Consider the following 24270-nt stretch of genomic DNA (forward strand, 5'->3'; position numbering starts at 1 on the left):
CCATGTTGGCCAGGCTGGTCTTGAACTCTTGATCTCAGGTGATCCGCCTGCCTTAACCTCCCAAAGTACTGGGATTACAGGCGTGAGCCACCGTGCCCGGCCTGCTTCTTTTGGAGGTTCCTTCCTTCCTCCTTTTTGCTGGGAGGGAGAATTTGTTCGAGGCCTCTCCCTGGCTGCTGGTGCTTTGCCGGCAATCTTTGGCATTCCTTGGCTTATAGCCGCATCAGCCAGGTCTCTGCCTTCATCTTCTTGTGTGTCTGTCTTCAAATTTCTGCTTTTTATAAGCACATGAGTTATATCAGATTGGGGTCCACCCTCTTCCACTATGACGTCATCTTAACGAATTACCTCTGCTATGCATCTACTTCCAAATAAGGTCACATGCTTAGGTACTACAAGTTAGGATTTGAACATCTGAATTTTGGGGTAGACTCAATTTAGCTCATAACAGAGGCCCATCAGAAATCTCGCCTCCTCCAGGAAGCCTTCTGCACTCAAAATCAGGCAATCCCCCTTTCTGGAACTCCCATAGCACATAATGTGTGAGGAACTCGTGGCCCAGGGCCACTTGGGTATTTATATCCTGTCTCTCTGAGGCTGGACTTAACTCTGGGTCGACGGCATTTACAGTTTTTGAACACAAGCGCAGCATAGCAGAAGCCCTTTTATCTGATGTTATTAGGACTGGTAGTTGGGTAGTAAACTGAAAATCCAAAAGGAATGCCAGCAAGCAGCATGGCTCAACATGCGGTAGGTGGCAGATTGATGCAGGAGTAGAGAGCAAAGGTTAACCACTGTGTTAGTGAAATCGACGTTGGCTAGGAGAGATTCTCCTGCACAAAAAACAAACAGCAGCCACCAAAGCCCAAGATGGATGAAATTTGGGTGCGAAGTTATCCAACTTCCCATTGAGAGTGGATTTCCTTTTAAAGAAACCATCAATACTCTGTGCCATTTAAGACTCCTATCTGGTTTGGGTGTCAAGGGAAGTGGCCATACAAGCTGTTTGGGACTTTAAAAGTGGAATGGAATGCGGGACACAGTGAGGGTCCCCTAGGGAACCTGAATGATTTTGTTTTTGCTTTTTGAGATGGAGTCTTGCTCTGTTGCCCAGGCTGAAGTACAGTGGCACGATCTTGGCTCACTGCAACCACCGCCTCCCAGGTTCAAGCGATTCTCCTGCCTCAGCCTCCCAAATAGCTGGGATTACATGTGTGTGCCACCATGTCTGGCTAATTTTTGTATTTTTAGTAGAGACTGGGTTTCACCATGTTGACCAGGCTGGTCTCAAACTCTTGACCTCGGGTGATCTGTCCGCCTTGGCCTCCCAAAGTACTGGGATTACAGGCGTGAGCTACTGCACCTGGCTGGGAACCTGAATGATTTTGGAAAATAAAGTTGTCTTTTGAGAGTTAAACTATAAAACAAACATAATAGGCCCAAAGCAGGGAGTGGCAAAGACTTTGTTTCACCTGCTTCACAGTGTCAACATACCCCCAAAGGATTGGCCATCAGAAGTGTGTGTGTGTGTGTGTGTGCGCGAGTGTGTGTGAATGTATGTATGTGTGTTGTGCATGACAGTGTATGCAAGTGAGTGTGAGTGTGAGCATATCTGTGGGAATGTGGGCTTGTGTAATGTGTATGATCACGTGCATGTATGTGTGAGTGGGTGTGGATGTGTGGACAGCCAGGGAGGCCAAGGAGAGGGACAGCATACTGCCTTTGCCTAGCAAGGTGTAGCAAAGCCAGGCAGAGTGTCCCTGGCTTTCCCCAGGGGAAAGAGGGGGACACTGGGCCAAAAACTTGAGCTCCTGGCCTCTGCCGAATCTCTGTCCATTCAGGGGAGATATGTGCCTGAAGTCATTGCAGTGTGATGCCTCTGTACTCATCAGACCACCCACGTCATCTAATGCACTCCCATCACATTCCAGACTCAGTGCTGCCATCAGCTCCCCAGGAGCTCTCCCTCCAGGAAGGGAATGTGTCCACCAGCAGACACTCAGACCCAGCATGTGGGGACAGGGGCCAACAGCCTGCCTGGCCATGCCTCTCAGTTCCTCTCCTCACTAGCTGGTGTCCTTGTGCAAGTTACTTACCCTCTCTGAGGTGGGTTTAATAATAGTACCTGCCACATAGGTTGTTGTGAGGATTGATGAGATTAACCATATAATGTGCTTAGCACAATGCCTAATGTATGGCAGGCCTTCCAAAAGTATATGCTACCATCATAATGATCAATATGATAATAAATCAAAACATCTGTATTGTTTTTCATATGTGCTCCAGCAGGCTGACTGTGCTGTCGGCTTCCTGAGGGCACAATCTGCTGTTCATCCTGTATCCCCAGAGCTGAGCTCAGGGCCTGGTGTATAGCATATGCTCAGGAAGTGTTTGTTGCAGAAATGAACGAATGATAGTGAGTGAGTGAGTGGCAAGTCATGTTTCTAGGCCCATAGGTCCAGGGCTGATAGCTTTGCACAGGTACGCTGTTCTATACACTTGCACTTGGCGACTGGGCCACCTTTCCCTGGGGACAGCAGACCCCAATGAACTCTGGCACATTACTCACTCTTGGAGGGGAGGCAGGAAGGGAAGGAGTTTGGAGATGGAGCTCTCTGAGCAGCCACTTGGTCACCAGGCCAGGGCTTGGGTCATTATCACCAAACTTCTCAGGCTGTTGAATTGGGCCATTTATGTCTGCTTTTGTTTTATTTTAGTTTGGAGGGAAGCACAAGCATCACTGAGCAAAGTCAGTATCCTCCTATGCCTTGCTACTTATTCTAAGTGTGTTTCATGGACCAGCAAAATGGACCTCATCTAGGAGCTTGCTGGAAATGCAGAATCTCAGCCCGACCTACGGAATCAGAATCTACATGTCAACAAGATCCCCAGGGGCTGTGTGTGCACATCAAAGTGTGAGAGTTTTCTGCCCTAGTGCCATGCTTTAAGAACTACAGCTTGGTCATCTCTAGAAGAAAATCTGGCATTTGTGAGTTGCCACTTCTCCTGCACTCCAAAATGCACGTCCCAGCCCCTGACCCATTAGAATGAGGTTGTCCAGGGATGTACGGTGCTCTTGCTCCTTCTGGCCATCTCATCTCCCCTCTCCTTTTCTGAAGCTCTTACACTGGTCAGCAACCCGGCCCTTCTTTGCCATTATGAGAGAAACTCTGCTGTTTGCTGATTGAACTGATGATTTGTTTTCTTGAAAAGTGTGTTTTAATTCAAGGGAGTTGTTGTTAAGGCAAGTCTGTCTGCTGTGAGTTTTATCTCCTCTCTGTTGCTTCCTGGCGGTGCCACCCCGGGTCCTGGCATGCATCTTCTGGAACCCAAAGGGCAAACAACACCCTTAGACTTCCAGATGATCCCCGGCTTCTCCTCCATATCTTTCCTCATCTATCCAGCTGTGCAGAGCTGGCACACGGGCATGCCCTGCCTTCATTCTTCCCAGCTCATACCTGCTCTGAAGAGAATACAAACATACGTCAATGACAACACATAAAATCCGATGACAGCCAAAGAACTCCTAAATCTTCCAAATTGCCATCTGCACTTCCTCTCTCTTTATATCCTGGCATGCCTGAGCTGACCCGCCCCCCAGATCCAGTCCCAGCAGCTGTAATCATGTGTCTGTGTCTTCCAGCTGCTTTGGGAAATGCTGGGGCTCCAGGTACCAGCCTCTTCCTGGCTGCACCTCTCCAGAGTTGGATACAGCTAAGGAGTGAGGGTCCCTGGGGATTGGGAACAGAGGACAGGGCCTAGAGCACTCCCAGACCCAAGTGTCCTTTGGCTTTCCATGTGGAAAACCAAGAAATGACTAAATCCAGTGAATTAACCACAGGACTCCCACTGCAGGAAAAAAGAGAATTCCCAGTTAGAAGAGTTGTGGCAAAGAGACAGTGTCTCCTTTCCAAGCAGCTCTATGCTAAATAAGGAAACTCCAAAGAAAGGTTACAATTTTCCTTGAGCATCTGGAAATTAGGTTCTGTTCTCAGGTTCAAGTTAAAAACAGTGGTTGGAATTCTGGTGTCAACTTTGCCAGATAAGGGGGAATTGGGGGAGCTCCTTGGTGGTGACGTGACATCCTGGCTGGCCTCTGTGCCTCAGTATTGGTGAAGGACTTTGGGCGACAAAGGCTCCAGGACAGCCCGTTTGCTCATCACAGGTGCAAAGAGGCCAATACTTGGCCTCCAACCCTTTTTTTTAACTCTAGGAGAAGCCAAGCCATTTAATAACTCATTTCTTAATGAAGAATGAATCATTTTTAAAAGCTTTCCACCTCTTTTACCAACTGACCCTATAATTAGACAAAGCATTCATTTCCTTTTTACTGCTGGCTCCCCAAAGTAAGATCTACTGGTCAGGGGCTATCAGGAAACAGATGCACACTCAATTTAGGATGCTTTAAGGAGTCCCTTAAAAAAAATGTGTATCCTGTCCACACCTGCCTTGACTAAGGTGTGGGCAGGGTATAGGGAAACTGAAAGGGCTGGTGCAATATCCTGGAGCTGGGATCTCAGTTCAGGGCTCTTACCATCCCTGGGCCTAAAGGGCAGACAGGAGAGAGTTACCGAATCTGGAAGGAGACAGTCAAGCAGAGAGGTGGCATTGACAGGAGCTGGGATCTTCAGCTGAGGCATGCAGCCAGCCTGAGATGACCCTGTGAGAACAGAGACAGAGGAATAAATATGCCAGCTTCACTGACCAACTTCCTTCTAGTCTATCAGAGACCCCATTGACCAGACCCAGCCCAGAGCCAGAGGGGTTGCAGCCTGTTACTGTAGGACAGACAGGTCAGTCTCGTGGGGCAGAGAGCAGCATGGAGAGGGGCAAAGGGCGGATCTGGAGAGGCTGAGAGGAGCCACCTGGGACCGGAGCTGCTCTTACATTCCTGCTGCACCCTGCCTGATGCATTCCTTCTTAAAACTGCTGCCATGCAAGCATCTTGTCATTTCGCTCTGGAGCACCCATTTGTGGTTGTCATTATTATATATTGCCTGGATGTGTCTTCTGCCAAGCCAGCTTGTAAGCCCTTAGAGACAGAGATTGTGTCTCTCTTGGATTTACCCACCGCCCTGGGGTACATATGTTCCAAGTCTCTTTTGGCTTTCTACATGGAAAACCAACCAATAAATGAATAAATCCAGTGAATTAGCCACAGGAATCCCACGGCAGGACAAAAGAGAATTCTCAGTTGGGAGAGTTGTGGCAAAGAGAGAGTGCCTCCTTCCCAAGCAGCACAATGTATATGCAAAACATGGGGACAAGTGCATGTGTGTGTGCTTGCGCATCAGCGAGGAGAGGCCACTTGACATTGCAAGTAACAAGCACCCAATCTCAGCAGCGTTATACAATAAATGTTTTCTTTTGTTCACATTACCTGTCCATTGAGGGTCAGCATGGAGTGGTGTGCATGTCATAGTTTGGGACCCACGATGGCTTCGTCTCAACACACACATCCCCAATACAACAGAAGAGAGAGTATGAAGTGAATTACTCACTGGCCCAATGTGTCTCTTCTGTACACATTTCATGGGCCAAAGTGGGCTTGTGGCCATGCCTAACTTTCACAGTCAGGGAAGGAGAAGCCTCATACGCTCAGAAAGCAGAGAACTAGAAACATTTGGTGAACAGTCTCCCATAGAGGCTGAGGTTGGTCTCTACCAGGGAGCCATGGAGGAATGAATAATTTTGAATTAAATGGAACAGTGGGTGTCAATAAAAATTAAATGAATAAACAAATCTGTGCCTTTTGACATAGTAGTTCAAATCAGTCAACTCAGCAACAGAAAAAAAATGAGCAAATCAAATACCCAGGAATTATAGAAATCAAATGATTTGTAAGACACAGACTAGTTTATATTACAAGACCCCATTTCTGGCTGGTTTCAGCATAGCCTATGTTGTTTGACATGAATTGTGCCTGGGATGTGGATTCTTCATTGGGGGAGAGTCGAATTCTCCCCCAATTCGATTATGTTATGGTTTTCCAGATTCTCATGTCCTTGGCTATTCTTTAAGACTTAGACAGATTGACAAACATCTGCTCATTGATCCTGATGCCCTCTGTGGCTCAGCTCCAAAGAGGACATAGCCGCTGCCACACCTGCTTCCCTGCCTTTTGTGGGACATCCCTATGCATGGCACTGTGTACTACCCCCAGGCATCAGGTTATAAAATTGCCCTATCCTGAGCCCCTCCCAAATCCCTGGACCTTACAGGAAATCACCTCACCTCAAAAGTAGAAAAGGGTGAAAAAAACATTTTCAGATCTGGGCAATCACTTTGTTGAAAAAAATTGAAACCAAGTTTTCAGGATTATTTTCAAAAGCAGAAAAGCATGTTCACTCATCTTCAGAAATTGTCCATACCTAAAAACTGTTTAGGTAGTGATGCAGGTTGGCTGAGTTATCGTCAAATTGTCTCAGCCACTTGGCTTCCCAAAGAAATTGCCTTGAAAAATCATGAAGAGACTGTGACTAAAGATGTAAGAGATGGCAATATTTTTTAAAAAAACAAACGAGATAAAAAAACTACGATATCTCTTCTCCATTCCCTCCTATTTTTAAGTAATCTTTTGCACATCATGAACCCTGAAAGCAAATGCTAATACTGCTTCCTCAGAGTAAATTGTCAAAGTAATTTTGATGGCTGGACTTAGGCAGATGGTTGTTTTATTTACAATGCCAAACCAGATATCCTGGGATAAACACTAATTCCTGAGATCTCTAAGGACATTTGCGTGCCTGGAAGAGAAACATGAAAATGACCCTGTGACTGAAAAGGTGCATGATCTCAATGAGAAAGTTATTGTCGCAGTAATCTTACAAGCCTATAAAAGTTGGGTGGCTAGCAGGGTCCTTCCCTGTCTTCTGAGGGGTCTGGGTCAATTCAGCTCTGGGACCTTCTTAAGGGCCCTTTTGAAGTCCTGTCATCTTCAGTTTTTTTTAGCAACTCACATTCTGATATGACCTGCCAGGGAGAGGGTGAAAATGATCAGCAATGGCAACTTTCACTTTTATAATTCCTTTTCCTGATGGTAAAACTAGGACATGCTCATTGCAGAGAATTTGGAAAGTATGAAATAAAAAGAAGAAAATAAAAGGTAACCATATTTTCCCACCCACTGATAATCACCATCAACTTTCTGATGTCCTTCTCTTCATTTTTAAGCTTCAGTTTTCCGTGTCTTGATTTTAAAATTATTTCAATCATGCGTTCATCCTTATTTATTGAGAGCATGCTATAGTTCTGTTCCCATCATCAGTGATGTAGCAGTACAATAAATAACGTCCTGTTCTCATGGAGATGAAATAATATCAGAGACAGTTACTAAAATTCAGAGGGCGAAAGACCATGGGAAAATCTTCAAACACTTGGAAGTTAAATGGCATACTTCTAAATAATTCATGGGTCAAAGAAGGAGCCTCAAAGGGAATTAAAAACACATAGAACCCTGAGGTGCAGCTAATGCAGTGCTGAGAGGAAAATTTATAACACTAAATGCTAACATTGGAAGAGGAAACATCTGAAATCAATAATCAAATTTCTCACTTCATAAAACTAGAAAAATAAGAAGAAAATTATGCCCAAAGCAAGCAGAAGAAAGGAAATAAAAATAGGAGCAGAAATAGGTTGAAAATAGGAAGATAATAGAGAAAAATCAATAAAACAAAAAGATTGTTCTTCAAAAAAACCAATAAAATTGATACATCTCTAGCAAGACTGACAAAAATAAAAAGAGAGAAGACATATTACCACAATCTCAGAGTTGAGACAGAGGATATCACTACAAATCCTGCAGTGGCTAAAAATATGATGAGCAGATGCTTTGAACAACTTTACGCTCATAAATTCAACAACTTAAAAGAAACGGACCAATTCTGTAAATACTGCAACCTATCAAAACCCAACCCAGATGAAACAGACAATCTGAATAGCTCAAAAACTATGAAAGAAATGGACTTTGTAATTTAAAAAGCTTCAGAGATGGTTTTTCTGGAGAATTCTTAAAAAAAAAAAACCCACGAATTTTACACTATGTTATTCAGAAACTAGAAGAGAAGGGAAAACTTCCCAATTCATTTTATGAAGCTAGTTTAACCTTGATTCCAAAGCCAGATAAAGATTGCACAAGAAAAGAAAATCACAGACCAGTGTCTCTCATGAACTTAGATGCAAAAATCCTCAACACAATATTAGCAAATCAAATCCAGAGATGAATACACATACCTAGGGAGGTAGGGGTGACTTAACAAAATGAGCTAAGACTTCACACTTAGACAGACTTAGTTTCAACTACCAGTTTCTCATGTGATACAATAATGCTCTGAACCTCAGTTTACCTATCTGTAATACAGGGGCAACACACATATTTTAGGATTGGTTCATGTATCTAGTAAATGAAATTATATGTCTAAAAAAAGTCAACGGAAGTTATATTATTTTGTCATGTTTCTTTCTTTCTTCTTCTTCTTTTTTTTTTTTTTGATAGAGATGGGGTTTTGCCATGTTGGCCAGGCTGGTCTCGAACTCCTGAGCTCAAGTGATCCACTGCCTTGGCCTCCCAAAGGGGATTACAGGTGTGAGCCACCACACCCACCAGGTTTTCTCTTATGGAGGAACTAAATGTTACAGCAATACCTGGTATTTTGTTATGGCAGACTAAGCTGACTAATATAGTCATGGCCCTTAAACGTGGCCCAAGAGACCCTGCACCTTCTGGCCTCCCCTCTTTCTGATCACTACTACGACCTTTCCTCCGTGGCCCACTCCCTCCAGCACCACAGGCCTCCTTGGTATTCTCTGAATGACATGAGCGCATTCCTACCCCAGGGCCTTTGCACTCTCATCTCCCCAGCCAGCCTCACTCTCCCTCCATGGAAATTTCCCTCATTTCCTTCAAGCTTTTGTTCAAAAAGCTTCAGCCTTCTCAATGAGGCTGACCCTGAAAACTCTTTACAACTCACCTTTCCCCATCGAGCACTTCAACCCCTCTTACATGTTCTACTTAAAAAAAAAAAAATCTTCCCACACATTGATCACTTCCTAACATATGGTATCATGTATTTGTGATATTGTCTATTGCCTGTCACCCTCTGAAAAATGATAAGCTCCAGAAAATCAGGTATACATGTCTCTGTTTTGTTCACTGAATCATTCCAAGTGCCTAGGACTCTGGCTAACACGTATTTTCTGCTCCAGAAATATCTCTTGGCTTAGTGAATGAACCTTTTCCCCCAGCAAGCGAGCCTGTCGGCCGAGGAGACCACGCCATACCAGGATTTCCCAGCAGGTGGCAGCCGACGCACGCCAGAGACAGCTGGGCGCCTACACTTTGAACTCAAGGTTCTTCCAATTAAGTGCAAGATAAGGAGCCGGGAGACTCATCGCGTTTGGCTTTCTCCTGACGCAGACTTGCACTGGAGGTTGTGTGGAGGGGATGAGCCGGTGAGATGATAAAGCCTTTATCTAATACGGGAGACTGTTTACCCACAATTCAGGGGTAAAAAAATGTAAACAGCTGTTGAGAAGAAAGGTCAGAGTCCTCCCACGGTGGGGAAAAGGGGCAGAAGAAAGCCTGCAGATGGAAAAGTGACATTGGACAACTACTCAGGGAAAAAGGTGAGCCCCTAACACACCGCTGGGGCCGTGGACGTTTCTAGTCTTACTTTTTTTTTTTTGAGACTTTTTTGAGTTTTGCTCTTGTTGCCCAGGCTGCAGTGCAGTGGTGTGATCTTGACTCACTGCAACTTCCGCCTTCCGGGTTCAAGCGATTCTCCTGCCTCAGCCTCCTGAGTAGCTGGGATTACAGGCGCCTGCCACCACACTCAGCTAATTTTTTGTATTTTTAGTAGAGAGGGGGGTTTCACCATGTTGGCCAGGCTGGTCTTGAACTGCTGACCTCAGGTGATCCACCCGCCTCGGCCTCCCAAAGTGCTGGGATTACAGGCGTGAGCCACCACACCTGGCCTAGTCTTACTCTTGACACACCAGAAGATGCTTCGTTATGAAACCTTGAATCTTCCTGTGGGATCCTGCCAAGCTGCCCTCCTCCCGGGTGCTTGTTATCCATCCAGTCATGGAATTGAGTTGCAGTGGTAAGGAGCCCTTTAAAAGCCAAGTGCAAGGTGAACCTGTCTTCCATCAAATTCAGCATTTGAGTGTGTCCGTTTAGCGGGAGGCTCCCAGGCAGAAATTGCTTGAGAATCTGAGTCTACAGGCCCAGAACAATCCATGCCAGCTGATCAACCTAGTAACTACCACAATGACTACAAGAGCTAGCATTTATTGAGCACTTCTTGTGTACCAGGCATGTGCTGGATAACGTTTATCCGCACTATCTCATTCATTCTCAGTGCAGAGCTCTGAAGTTCACCCTCTTCTCATCCCCAACTCACAGATGACACAAGAGAGGTTGTCACTAGCCCAAGGACCCAGTTTGGTGCTCCGAAGCTCACCCTCACCCCTGGAGGGGAGGACTCTGCTGAGATGTACCCTGGTGTCCTGATAGACCTCAGAGAACATCTAGTCCACCGCTCCGTGTTGACAGATGGGGAAGCTGAGGCCCAGAGAGGGGAAAGGACCGGCCAAGTTTACACAGAAGCCTGCCCAGTCCCTGTTCAGAAAGAGCAACCCAGTGCCTTTAACATTCCCAACCAAATGTTCAGAAAGAGCAACCCAGTGCCTTTAACATTCCCAACCAATGTCAGGAGGTCAAGCACAGGCTTTTATTATATATTTATTTATTTATTTGTTTGTTTATTTAGAGACAGGGTCTCGCTCTGTTGCCCAGGCTGAAGTGCAGTGATGCGACCATAGCTCACTGCAGCCTCAAACCCCTGGACTCAAGCAATCCTCCCTCCTCAGCACTCCCCACCCCCAGTAGCTGGAACTACAGGCACGTGCATCACCATGTTGTCTTGCTATGTTGCCCAGGCTGGTCTCGAACTCCTGAGCTCAAGTGATCTTCTCACCTCGACCTCACAAAGTGCTGGGATTACAGGTGTGAGCCACCATTCCCGGCCAATCACAGGCTTTTAGTTTGCTTTCCTCAGATTCCACATTTGCTTCAGTCCTTGCTGGCACTGAACACTTTTGCATAAGAGCTTGTGAAAATAACGTCACCTCTCTTATTTTAGGAGTTTTATCAACTAGTAGACTGTCCAGCTGGAATCACTGGCCTCTCATAATGTGAATTCTGGTTTCTGTGGCTATTAGCTGGTGACTTTGGTCAAGCTGGTTTGTTCATTGGTAAAATGGGGGTAGCGGTATATACTCATGAAGGGCTAGATTCTAAGCCAGTGCCATCCCATGCAAATGTAATGGTAGCCACATATGTAATTTTAAATTTTCTAATAGCCACATCAAAAAAAAAAAAAAAAAAAGGTAAAGGGCAAACCAAAGCACACACCATGATTAATTTTCATAAATTGTTTCACTGAATGCAGTAGCTTCCAAATACCATCATTTCAACATCTAGTCAATATCCAGTTGTTAATGGGATACTTTGTTTCATTTTCATATGAAGTCTTCAAGATGGGGTGTGTGTTTTGCACTTACAGCACATCTCAATTTGGACTGGCCACAGGGCAAGGGGCTGCCCTGTGGGACAGGACTGTTTTTGCCCTCCATAGCATTTTGAGCACGTGGCTCTGTGCTTTAGGAGGATCTTTGTATCTACACCTTCTCTGTAGATGGTCATCATTTGGGACCCTAACGGAATTCAGAGATGGCCTTCTTCTTGGCCTAATAAATCCCCAGTACTCCCCTGTCATCAGCAGGCCTCTGGGCTGCCTTTGAAAACCTTCCCTTCCCAGGTAGGTTTCCTCCAACACCACAAACAGGTCTTTCCCATTCTCTGCAAATATTCAGGTCCATTTTGTCCTTGATGTGGTGGAAGTGTTCTTAACAACTGCACAGCAGACTGAGATACAGTAAGAGAGAGGAATGCAGAGGATATGGGGTGATGGGGGAGGTGGAGAGATCGCATCCTCCCTCAGGATGGGCTTGGTATTGTGGCAACTTGGGGCTCAGGGCTCTGGTCACTGTGGAATGTTGTCTTTGCTTGCCAGCTTAGAGCCTCACCTCACCACACCCAGCTCAACTCTGTGGCCTCAGTGGAAACACCCTCATTACAGGAGTGCCCCACCTCCGCAACCGCGACTTATATTTGATAATAAGCAGGTGTAAGGCGTGCAATTGTGCATGGGCTGTGCTCAGAGAAACATGAAAAGGCTCAAACCACGCTTCACCCTCAGGGTCCTGGGCTGGGAGATGGGAGCCAGCATCTGCTTGGGTTCTCCTGACAGCAATGGTCACTGGGGCTCGTGGAGAGTGACAAATGCAGGTGGGGTAGTTCAGACACAGGGCTCTGGGCTCTCCAGCGGGTCTGGGGGTGGCAGAGACCCCTCTAACTCTCCCCTCACTCCCAGCTCCCAGGCAGTTTCTTCCTTTTTATTTTTTCTGGAAGGCAGACATTGAGGGCCAGAGCTCTGCATTCAGCCTGCCTGGGTTCACATTCCAGCTCTGCCACATCCTGTGTGGCTTTGGTGAGTGACCCAACCTCTCTCTGCATTGGTGTCCTCCTCTATGAGTGGGGTGGTAACTCCTTCTTGGGGTTTTCTGAGGAATAAATGAGGCAATAAACAGGAGACTCAGCATCAGACCAGGGTATCATTATTATATTTTATAGGGAGAGACCTGGTTCCCAGTACTTTGGCTTGTCCAGAATAGAGGCATCTTTTTTTCCCCAATCAATTAATGTTATAGTTAAAAAACACAATATTAATAAAATCTATGCTGATAGAGAACAATCTCCGAGATTACTCTGAAGTGAAAAAAGCAAAGTGCAGGATAGTGTATAATATAGGCCAACATGGAACATAGATGCGTGACCTGTGTTTGGGATGGCACAAAAGTTACTGGTAATGGGTGACTGGGGAGGAGAGCCAGGGACAGAGGTGCAAGAGAGCTTGACTTTTCATAATCCAGCCCCTTGTAATATTCCCATTTTACCAGGAGTATGTATTCCTGCTTTTTTTTTTTCATTTTGAACATGAATTAATTTTTTCAATTAAAAAAAACTAATTCAAATATCCTTCCCTACCCCCACCAGTGATAAATGGTCATTGTAAAAAATTTCCCAATTCTGAAGAGAGAGCCTGAAAATGCTGTACCATTTCATTGCTGGGTGTTAGAGGACCCAGGGTCCCTGCCTGGGAAGATGGTTTGCTCCGAAATTCATTTTCCATGTATCACCATTTAAGCATCTGTCAGGGTTTAACTTGGGCGAGAGGAAAGCACCCAGCAAACACACAGCATTTCTCTCTCACACATGCACGCATGCACACACACACATCACTTAAGGACTATACATGCACCCCTCAACAACCAAACCACTTCATACCCACATACTAACAAATGAGCCACTTCACCTATCCACATCCAACCCCAAAAGCCCTTTACACCTACAAATGCACAACACCCACCCCAACAACCAAGCACTCCACACACCACAACCTTTACACACATGCACCCAATGACCAAAGTACTTTACACACGCAACCCAGAAATCAGAAGGGCTTCACACATCTGCCCAATAAGCAAAGCACTTAATATACACACGCACAGAGCTTTACACACACATACACACCCCAACCAAAGGGTCCACACACATACTCCAACACCCAAAACACTTCGCACACACACCCACACGCACACCCAAACAGCTTTACTCCTTCAACCAAAGTGCATCATACACAGTCCCCAACAACCAAAATATTTTACCCCCATGCACCCCGACAGCCAACGCTCTCCATAGAGACCCCCCCTTCAAAAGCCCCAAAGTGCTTCAATTGGTTTGATGCAGCGGCAGATACTTGAACACCAAGACATTAGAATGCAACTTTCTTTTCAGATTAATGAGCAGAAAAAGATTGGAGGAGGGAGGGGGCGAGAATGGCGGGAGAGAGCAATTACACCCAAATCTTTTCTCTGTTGATTAGGGATTCCTTCTCTAGCCTGCTTTGGCTCCAGCTAAATCTTTTTCTAATGAGATGTGGCTTATCCAGATCAAGGCGCTGAGAAAAAAAGTTGCAATTAACTTTAAGAAGAAAAAGAGTGAGTGAGAAAAGGAAGGAAGAGTGGAGGGGATGGCCAGGGATTGAGGGTGGGGGCAGGGCTGGGGCCTGGGCAGGCAGGCTGGGAGGAGCCCAGGGGCTGGAGCAGGCTCCCAGCAGGTGGAGGGGCGCAGGCCCGGCTGTGGTTCTGGAGTTTAGGGAACGGCCCTGTGATGCCTCTGCCAGCCTAAGTCAGGCCTCGTGGCCTTGATTTGAGTCAGACTCAAATCAAGGTTTGGGAATGGTGAGTGCCCTCGGGTTTGGGCTTTCCCGGCTCTGCACCCCCATCCCTGGCAGCAGCCTCTCTCCCTTCTGTCTGCCTGCCCTCTGGAGGACATGGGTCCTCCACTGTCCACCCAGAACCTCAGGTGGTGTCCGGTCAGCACTGACTCTGCTCTTGGGAGCTTGTGGGTTCAGCAGTCCTCCAGCGGCCAGGAGCCATGGGCTTGACATGGGCCTCAGCACTGATGGCTGCTGCTGAGGTCCCCCCGACTTGCCTCACTCTTTCCATCTGGGAGTAAGGTCTTGAGTTATTTTCATGTGAGCCACTTAGAAGGGTGGACAGGGCCTAGGACTGAAGGAGACACTTCATGTTGAGATGCTAAAAACGCCTCAAGATCCTAGAACTGACACAGATTGACCTTTCTGTGCTTCTCTATGGATAAAATCAAGCTAGACCTAGCCACAGCTGATGAATGGTCACTTCCTCTCTCTGATGCTCAGTTTCTTCACCTGTTCGGAAAACTAAAGAAGTGGGGCAGTGGATCTCCAGAGTCTCTGCCAACCTGACACCCCCAGATTCAACAGAAGGCACAGATGCAGACTCCATGTGTCCTGATTTGAGTACTCATGGCTCCCTCCCCGACTCCCAAGCTCTGCTTGGCACATTCACGGGACACTTACACCTTCCTGAAAGTTGTTATCCATGCAGAGATTGGCTTTTGCCCTATTTGGCAAGATATATCCAGCAATGCCTGAAGGCAGTTTTCACAAATCTTGAGGTCTCTAACCTGGTGCTTGTGGTGGGGTCTGGGCTAATAACTCGACATCTGTATGCCAGCCGAGCTGGGGACCCTGAGCCTGGATCGGATGGAGTTAGGATGGGTGGGGTGGATGGCGGAGGGTGCAGGGGTGGGCTGCAGTCTCCCTTCTCTTTGGTCACACACAGACACACACAGCCAGGTATGCGGAAGGGGTCTGGGCAGACTGTTTAAAGCTGAAGTCCTTTATTTTCCTACCCACAGCATTTCCTTTTCCCATTCTGTGGATCTCCCAGTGCAAATTAAAAGGGATTTTGATGGCACGCTGGTGACTCCATGGGAAAAAGTGAATCTGGGTCTCTGCAACTTGCTTGGCTTCCACAGAAGCAGGGCCCTTGCATGTTTGTGGCCACCCACACACATGGGCTTCCTCATGGGATGTTTGGGTGACCCCTTGCCAAATAAGCCATGGAGATGACCCCGGGCCTGGGCACAGATGAGCTGGGCCCGTCTTTCCTGTGTCTAAGTTCTAGAGAGGTCACACAAGTCCCCACCTCCAAGCCCCAAGAATTTCCTTTGAGCCCAGTTCCTGGGTCCCCAGCCAGCCCTCCCTTCTGTCCCTGCCCTCCACAGTGTTAGCTGCTGGAGACAATCTGGGCTTTCTCCTGTCTCTCTCTGGATGTTGCCAATGTAATAAGCATATGTGCTAGAAATCCTAGCTGTAGTGCTAAGTTAGAAATTCTTCTTAAACATATAGCAAGGTCAGATGAAGGGAAAAAAAATAGAAAACAAAACACAAAACCCCGAAACAGAAATTGGACACAGGAGGGCAGATGTAGACTGAACAGGAAGTGCTGGCCCGAGGCTAAATGAAACAGCTGTCACCATTGTTCTGGACTGAAAACTGCCTTTGCAAACTCCATGTGGTCCGGGCTCAGAAAGCAGATGTTAATAATTACAGCACATGAAACGAAGGGCACAGGATTAGGCAAGTGACGAAAAAGAAATGGTACCAGTAGATTTATAACTCGCCTAGGCAAATCTGCTTGCTGGTGTGGGGGGTGGGCTGGGCGGCTTCCCTGCAGAGGCCCCTCCTCAACCCCCTTCCTAGTTTGGCATTTTGGCTTCTGGGATGATCTCAGAATTTGGGGATTGTTTTATGGTGGGGGGCCATGGAGACCCATTCAAGCTGCCTTTCCCGGGACCCCATGCCTGCAGGGCCATAGCCGGTTGCCTCTGACCTACAGGAAAAAGGATAAAACCCCTAATGCTCATCCCAGGTACAAAAAGGGGATCTGTGGGCAGAAAATAGTTGGATGGATTCCTGAAAGCAGGGACTCATGTGGACACAAAGCTGGGCAGCCATTCTTGGAGCTCTTGCTTTTACCAAAGAGTTCACGTCTAAAATCCAGGAGCTCAAGTTCTTTGCAGCAGAAATTGATTCACACTTTAAAATCAGCCAGCCCCTAGTGTCTTGGCAAGGGAGCTCGGGGAGAATGTTGGGACACTTGAAGAAAGTAAGCAAGGCGAGTTTCTTGGGCTAATTACATAAGTAGAAAAGGCAGAGTCTTCACATGTTTTCTGGACATTCCTCGGTGCTTTTCCATGTGAGCTAGAGTTGTAAAAAACAAAACAAAACAACACACTCACATCCACAAAAATTCCTCCCATCCCAACACCCCCTAGAAAGGACGTTTCTAGGAAAGGTTAGGAAGAAGGTAAAGCATGTGTTTGGCATCTTTAGGCCTGATATGGAAACCATATGCTTAAATACACTAGCAAACATACTTAATATAACACTCTCTTTTATTAAATGTGGTTTTATAAATGCTCTCCCCAGCCAGGGCACCTTCCCCATGCTGGAGGCTGGAACTTGGCAAAATAATCTTCCCGCTGTTACATCTATTGATACACATTTTTTGAAAATGAGTCTCGGATCCTTGGAAAATAGACTGGTTCTGATTATTATTGCAAGAGGGAAAGGGCACACGAGGGCATCTTTTTTCCTCTGATAAATTAAAAGAACTGTAACGGGTGCTTTCTGCAACCTGTAAAAGGGCAGAGCCATCTGTAATTCATTTAGCAGCTCCTTATAGAAGATTTATTTGATTAATTCGGTCAGAAGAGAGAGAATATGGATTTTCCCCTTCTCTGAAAGGCACATATACACTCACACATGCACACATGCACCCACCCATGGGTAGACATCTCAGGAATGAAAAATTACTAATCATATTATTGGAACTGGTGAACGCGGGGCCTCAGTGGTGAGATAGCAAGCTCCCGCCCTGCTGATGGGAGGGCCGGTTTCAGAAGAGATTTAATATCCTCAGGCCCAGTGCCACCAAAGAGTGAGCCCAGAGGATAACACCGTGAACTACTGGATTGCTTTGCTTAGGCATTGATTACTGAGTGCCAGGCACTGTGTTGAGCATTTTGAATGCATTATCTCATTACATCATCACAATGACCCTTGAGGGAGGTGCTGTCGCTATCACCACTTTATAGACTGGGAGACGGCCCCATTCCCAGCAGGCCTCAGCTCAAAATTCTTTTCACTTTTTCCAGCGGAATTTTGCTTTCTCAGTCCTCCATGCCTACAGCAGTCAGATGGAGGCCACGCCTTACATTTATCTAGTGGTGGGTGATCTTGGAAGGGGTTATCCACATTGGCTATGCTTTATCCCTATAGGTTTCAGTTCAGTGTTGATTAGAGAAACACTCTCCTTTAGGCTTATCTCTAGTCTCAAGGAAAGCTCTGGCCTCCTCTGGCCTTGGTTGCCTCTAACTTATGTGACCCAACCCTATAAACAATCATCTCTAGACCACTGTCAATTCCTGGTTGGGGGAGGTGGCAACAGCCCCTGAGAGAGGTCCTTGCAAAGGGCAAAGAAAACAGTACAGGTGAGAGGAATCATAAAAGCACACAAGATCTGAGCCAAAGAAGACTTTGGATGTCAATGTCAGGAGTGGCAAATATATGGTAAGTAAATGTGTCACTGCTCTCTTTCCCTTGCTCACAGCAGACATTGCTAATTGATCCCAGCTCTCTCTTCTACTAAGCCTCAAAACCCTCAATACAGAACTCCAGGCAGCCTCCACCAATAGATTAGAATTAGCAAAAATAGTTGAAAGCAGTTTGCAGTCCCTTTCAGTTGAATGTTTCATTTTGTGGAGGGAGAAACAGGGGCCCAGATAGAAGAAGTCAGCTACAAAAGCAGTCAGAGAAGGTCAGTTCCCAGCCTCAGATCTCTGGCTTTCTCTGCCCGGTATTTTCAGCATCCACACCAGTGGGGCTGGTCCAAGCCAGGGTGCAGTGGGTCAGAAACCTCTGTATGTTGCTGGGTCTCTGCTGTCACCCCCTCCCTGCAATAGAACGTAACTGAAGCTGCTCTGCAGACAGGATAAAAGGCATCCTTTTGAAGGCTGCAGAAAATTGAAATCTTTGTGACTTTAAAATAATTAACCCCAAACCAGGATGGAGTGGGGCAGCCTGAGCCCATGATCTGTTACAATCCAGGGTCTAAGATTCTAGAAAGAAGTAGAAGTTTTCATTTTGGAAATACTGGCATCAGTAGACACTCCTCATTCTCTCACTGGCTGGACCACAGGAAATGCCTAGATCAAAGGCAACCAGGACTCAATAGGCTTAAGGTATTGAGGGCTTGTCTCGGCTGCGGGGCTCTCACCCCGGCCCTCAGACTTTTCAGCTGGGCGGAATTTCTCTGTGGAAAGAATAACAGGATTTTGTGAAAGGAAGAAGGAGGCTTCAAGTTCAGAAGTTCCCTCCAGAGCTCTTTCCTGCTGCTCCCTTGCTAGGACCTAATCTTCAATGTTTCTTAGCCCGACGTGGCTCAAGGGGGATTTTGTGGCTCATTACTTAGTTCTGTTGAATATCTGATTGGTGGAGAAAAGCTTTTCCATAGAAGAATAAGACTGAGTACCAGGACTTAGGTTCAGAGAATCAGAGGGTGAGTCTGAAATCCAACATATTTTGAAAGGAGGCAGTCATGGCACATTCAGTATGAAAAGCGTTTTCACTATCCCATTGGCAGGGTTGCCTGTGGGGTCTTTAGGGGACCTGCTTAAAGAATAAACAAGAATTGTGTGCAACTTGCCTCTCAGCCCTTGTGTTGATCCTGGTACTTTGGCTATTTTTGAGGAGGCTTGAAAACACTTTGTTTAAACCTTCCTTCTACAATCCTGTGTATACTATGAATTTCCATTATCTAAAAAGAAAATTTTGCTAACTGAATCAAACTCTAGCCCAGCCCAACTTCTTGAAAAGATCACAAATATTGAACGAGTGAGGTCCCAGATACTGGGGATTTTACAGGGCCCAAATACCGCCCCTAGAGGGAGTTTGTTGACCAACATCATTTGTTGAAAGAAGATGCTTATATTACAGAAGTGGTTTTCCAGAATGTTCTTGAGTGGGTGATTGGACAGTCCAGAGAAGGAGCCAAGTTGGGGGGCAGGTAATGAAGAGAGGAGGTCCTCTGTGTGCCTTTTTTTTTTTTTTTGATGGAGTCTCGCTCTGCCACCCAGGCTGGAGTGCAGTGTCATAATCGTAGCCCACTGCAATCTCCCCCTTCCAGATTCAAGTGATTCTCCTGCCTCAGCCTCCCGAGTAGCTGGGATTACAGGCACCCATCACCACAACTGGCTATTTTTTTTTTTGTATTTTTAGTAGAGACACGGTTTTGCCATGTTGGCCAGGCTAGTCTCGAACTCCTGACCTCGGGTCATCCACCCACCTCAGCCTCCCAAAGTGCTGGGATTACAGGTGGGAGCCACCATGCCTTGCCCCTCCCTGTGCCATTTCTGATTCCACTTATGGATAAACGAGCAGGCTGAGGTGCATATGCATTACCCTGAAGACACAACTCAAAAGAGGACTGTGTGCCTCTGGGAATTACACTCAGTGGCCAACCAGATCTTCACTAGATGTGTGATTTTGGACAAGTTAGAGAACATCTCCTATTTCCTTCTCTGTAAAATAGGAGTAACAAAAAGCACCTAACTCACAAGGTTGTTGTGAGGATTAAATGAGATAAAGCACTTAGAACAGGGACTGGCACAAAGTACCAAGAAAATATTATCTCCCCAATGTCCATCAGCTGATGAATGGATGAAGAAAATGTGGTCTATCGATGTGATGGGATATTATTCACCCGTAAAAATAAATGAAGTGCTGATACACAGTACCATGTGGACGAACGTGGAAGACATTACGTTGAATGAAAGAAGCCAGACACATAAGGCCATCTATTGTATGATTTCATTTATATGAAATATCTAGAATAGGCAAATCTACAGAGACAAAAAGCAGAATCATGATTTCTTAGGGCTGGTAGGGCTGGGAGGACAGGGAAGTAACAGCTAAAGGGTATGGGATTTCTTTTTGAGATGATGGAAATGTTTGAAAATGGACTGTGGTGATGGTGGCACATATCTGTGAATATACTCAAAACCATTCCATTATATACACTTTGAATGACTTGTATGGGATGTGAATCATACCTTAATAAAGCTGTTTAAAATAAAACTTTTTGGGCCGGGCGCAGTGGCTCAAGCCTGTAATCCCAGCACTTTGGGAGGCCGAGGCGGGCGGATCATGAGGTCAGGAGATTGAGACCAACCTGGCTAACACGGTGAAACCCCGTCTCTACTAAAAATACAACAAAATTAGCCGGGCATGGTGGCAGGCGCCTGTAGTCCCAGCTACTCGGGAGGCTGAGGCAGGAGAATGGCGTGAACCCGGGAGGCGGAGGTTGCAGTGAGCCAAGATCGGGCCATTGCACTCTAGCCTGGGCAACAGAGTGAGACTCTGTCTCAAAAAAAAAAAAAAAGAAAACTTTTTTTTTTAGGTGAGTGTGGTTACGAAAATGAGATGATGGAGCCTTTGACAACTGGGGAGTGGATGCTCTATCTAGAGACATTCAGATAGAAAATAAAAACACGCGTGCGGGCCAAACTCAGCCTCAATTTCCCCATCTTCTAGACAGACAGAAGTTCTTCCCTCAAAGGGCTGTTGGAAGGAAAAATGAGATAATTCATCTACAGCACTTAGCATGGAGGCTGGCATATTCCAGGCACTCAGGAGGTAGCGGTGGCATTGCCATTATTCTTTTAGACTCTAGAATTCCATGCTGGAGGAGTTTAGGGGGCAGACTGGTTGGAAAGGAAGCAGGTAACTAGGGGTCATGTCTTGAAACTACATTTGCAAATGAAGCCTACTGCATCAGCTTAGGTCATATGTTACAATAAAAAAGACATTTGCAAAGTTTTCTAAACGTGCCTTTATTCACACTTTCATAGGTTTGAAAACACACCTGTAATCAAATAATAACATTATTATGAAAGTTGAAGTGTCTTTGATGAGAGACCCATGAGGATTTTGGAGGAATTTGAGTCTCCCTGATCCCTGAAAACTGATGCCATAGGTGCCTGATTCCATAGGTGCCACCACTGTTGTTAGAATTAATATTTAAATGACCACATGTGAAGGGCACTGGACAGAGTGAAGAGGCTGGGCTCTTGACCTGACCTAGCCACTCACCAAATGCGCAACTTAAGGAAAATAGTTTCATTTCCCTCGACTTCAGTGTTTTCAACTATAGGATGAGAAGATGGTGGGTGCAACCTCTGAATGTCCTCCAAGCAAAAAACTTCAGAATCCATGATAATGGCCCAAATCTTATCGCCGCCTAGGTAAGCCAGACTGGACTGTCCGAAGGATGTCTCTCATAGACTGGAATGTGTCCCTTCTATTCCAAGGGTCTTGAGTTCTAGAATTCTAGGCCAAAGCTCACAGCACACTTGCTAGAGAAGAGCCTCACCACTACCTCCATTCTGATTCCCCCTTAGGCTGAAGTGCCAACATAGTTAAGCCTCTCTCTGGGGCTGGAGACACCTGATTTGAACAGTATCACCCCTAAATTCATGTCTACTGGATCCTATGAGAGTGACCTTATTTGGAAATAGGGTCTTTGGAGATGTAATCAAGTTAACATGAAGTCATACTGGATTAGGGTGGCTCTTAATCTAATGATTGGAGTCCTGCTAAGAAGAAGGAAATTTGGAAAACATGACACAGAGAGGAGAACACAATGTGTAAGTGGAAGCAGAGATTGAAGTGAAGCTGCCGCAAGCCAAGGAAGTCAGACTGCTAGCACCAACAGCTAGGAGAGCGACATGGAACAGCAACATGATCATCTCAAGGGCATGGCCAGAATTTCGTGGCATCAGTGATGCTGTAGCTCACGCCTCTGAACTTGCTTCACACAGTCCCAGAGTAACTTCTACACCCCGCCAGCTTTCTGGTACTCCATGTTTTGGGGGCCAGACACCAACTGGACAGCACCTCAAAGCTGTCCTATTCTCCCTCCCTACTTTGACTTGGTGCTGAGCCTGGCCTGTGGGTTTCTGCAGCAGTGAGACGGAATGGGGCTGAAGGCTTGGCATTTCCTCAGGCATGAGGGATAAATATGGTTATTGAAGAAGTGTCTAATGACACAGAAAAGTGCTCATGGTTCATTTGTTCATTCATTCAACAAATATTGATATTACTTGAGCACCCACTCTGTCACAGGCACTGTCTCAGGCTCTGGAGGTAGAGCACTGCTGGTAGGAATGGGGATGAGCCAGTCCAGGGATCCTGGGGCTCTATGGTTGGCTGAGATTGTTCTGCGGACCCCTGAGCATTTTTGCAGTTTCTTAATATTTAATGGAGATGGTATAGTTACTCCCAGCAAGATCACTTGGGCTGACATGTCACCTTCCTTTGCAGGAATCTGGAATGATGTCAGCTGGAAATGGTGATGCTAAATATCTTGTGGTGGTCAGAAGCTGCCTGAAAGATAGGACTGCAGTTAGAATTAAGTTAGAATTAAGTTTTTTTGTTTGTTTGTTTGTTTGTTTTGAGATGGAGTTTCATTCTTGTTTCCCAGGCTGGAGTGCAATGGCATGATCTCGGCTCACTGCAACCTCCACCTGCTGGATTCAAGCGATTCTTCTGCCTCAGCCTCCTGAGTAGCTGGGATTGCAGGCAACTGCCACTATGCCTGGCTAATTTTTGTATTTTTAGTAGAGACAGGGTTTCACCATGTTGGTCAGTCTGGTTTCAAACTCCTGACCACAGGTGATCTGCTCACTTCTGCCTCCCAAAGTGCTGGGATTACAGGCATGAGCCACCATGTCCAGCCAAGTTAGAATCAAGTTTTTAAAATAAGAAGGCAATTAGTACATTATAAGTGCCTCGGCTTGGTAGACAAACAATTTTCAAAATGTAGAACTAGAGGAAAGGGCCAAATAATTGAAAGTGTTCTTGGGGAGAGGAAAGCCCTTTATTCAACTTAATACATTGACTAAGTTTATTTAATATATACCTTAGAATAGAACCTGTGTGCTGTGCCCTGTGGTTGGCGCTGGGGACAGTGACACACAACACAGAGAAGGTCCCTGCTCCCATGGGGCTGACGCACTTACTACAGGAGACAGCCAATAGGCAAACAAAAGCCACCTTCTTAGGCACTCAATACATGACAGTTATTCACTGGAAACAGTGAATAACGAGAATAACTATCATGTATTGAGTGCGTAAGAAGGTGGCTTTTGTCCCACACAGGCACTACCCTGGGCTCTGGAGACTGAACAAGGAGCAGCAGAGGCCAGCTCAGGCCAACTCCTTGCTGTCCTGAAACTTCCATCCTATCAGGGCAGGCAGCTAAGAAGCAAATGGGGAAAAAAAATCCAAACAGGAAAAGGTCAGATGGAAACATCAAACAGAGTGACACGGTCGAGACTTCCAGGGAGATGGGAGGGGGGTACTGTAGCAGGTAGTCAGGGAAGACTTCTTAGAGGAGGTGGTCTGGAACTAAGTCCTGACCAAGAGGCGGTCAGCAGGCAAAGATGAGGAATCCCAACACTCACTTCTTTCAAGAGGCAAGGTGAAGGAAGGAGAAGCACGATTTCTGCCTAGACTTGGCAGGTCTGAGCTTTGTAGGAACTAGCTAGCTTTGCTTTAGGGCCACAGGTAGGTAAACTGAGGTGATGTGGTCTGTCTAGGGTTGCTCAAGAAGTCAGTGGCAAAGCCGGGCTAGAACTCTGGGTTTGGGCTCCGTGGGCAGTGCACTTCCCATGCTGTGTACCATCCTGCCTCTCAGGAA

Source organism: Pongo pygmaeus, chromosome 8 (assembly GCF_028885625.2).
Source record: "Pongo pygmaeus isolate AG05252 chromosome 8, NHGRI_mPonPyg2-v2.0_pri, whole genome shotgun sequence".
NCBI lineage: Eukaryota > Metazoa > Chordata > Mammalia > Primates > Hominidae > Pongo > Pongo pygmaeus.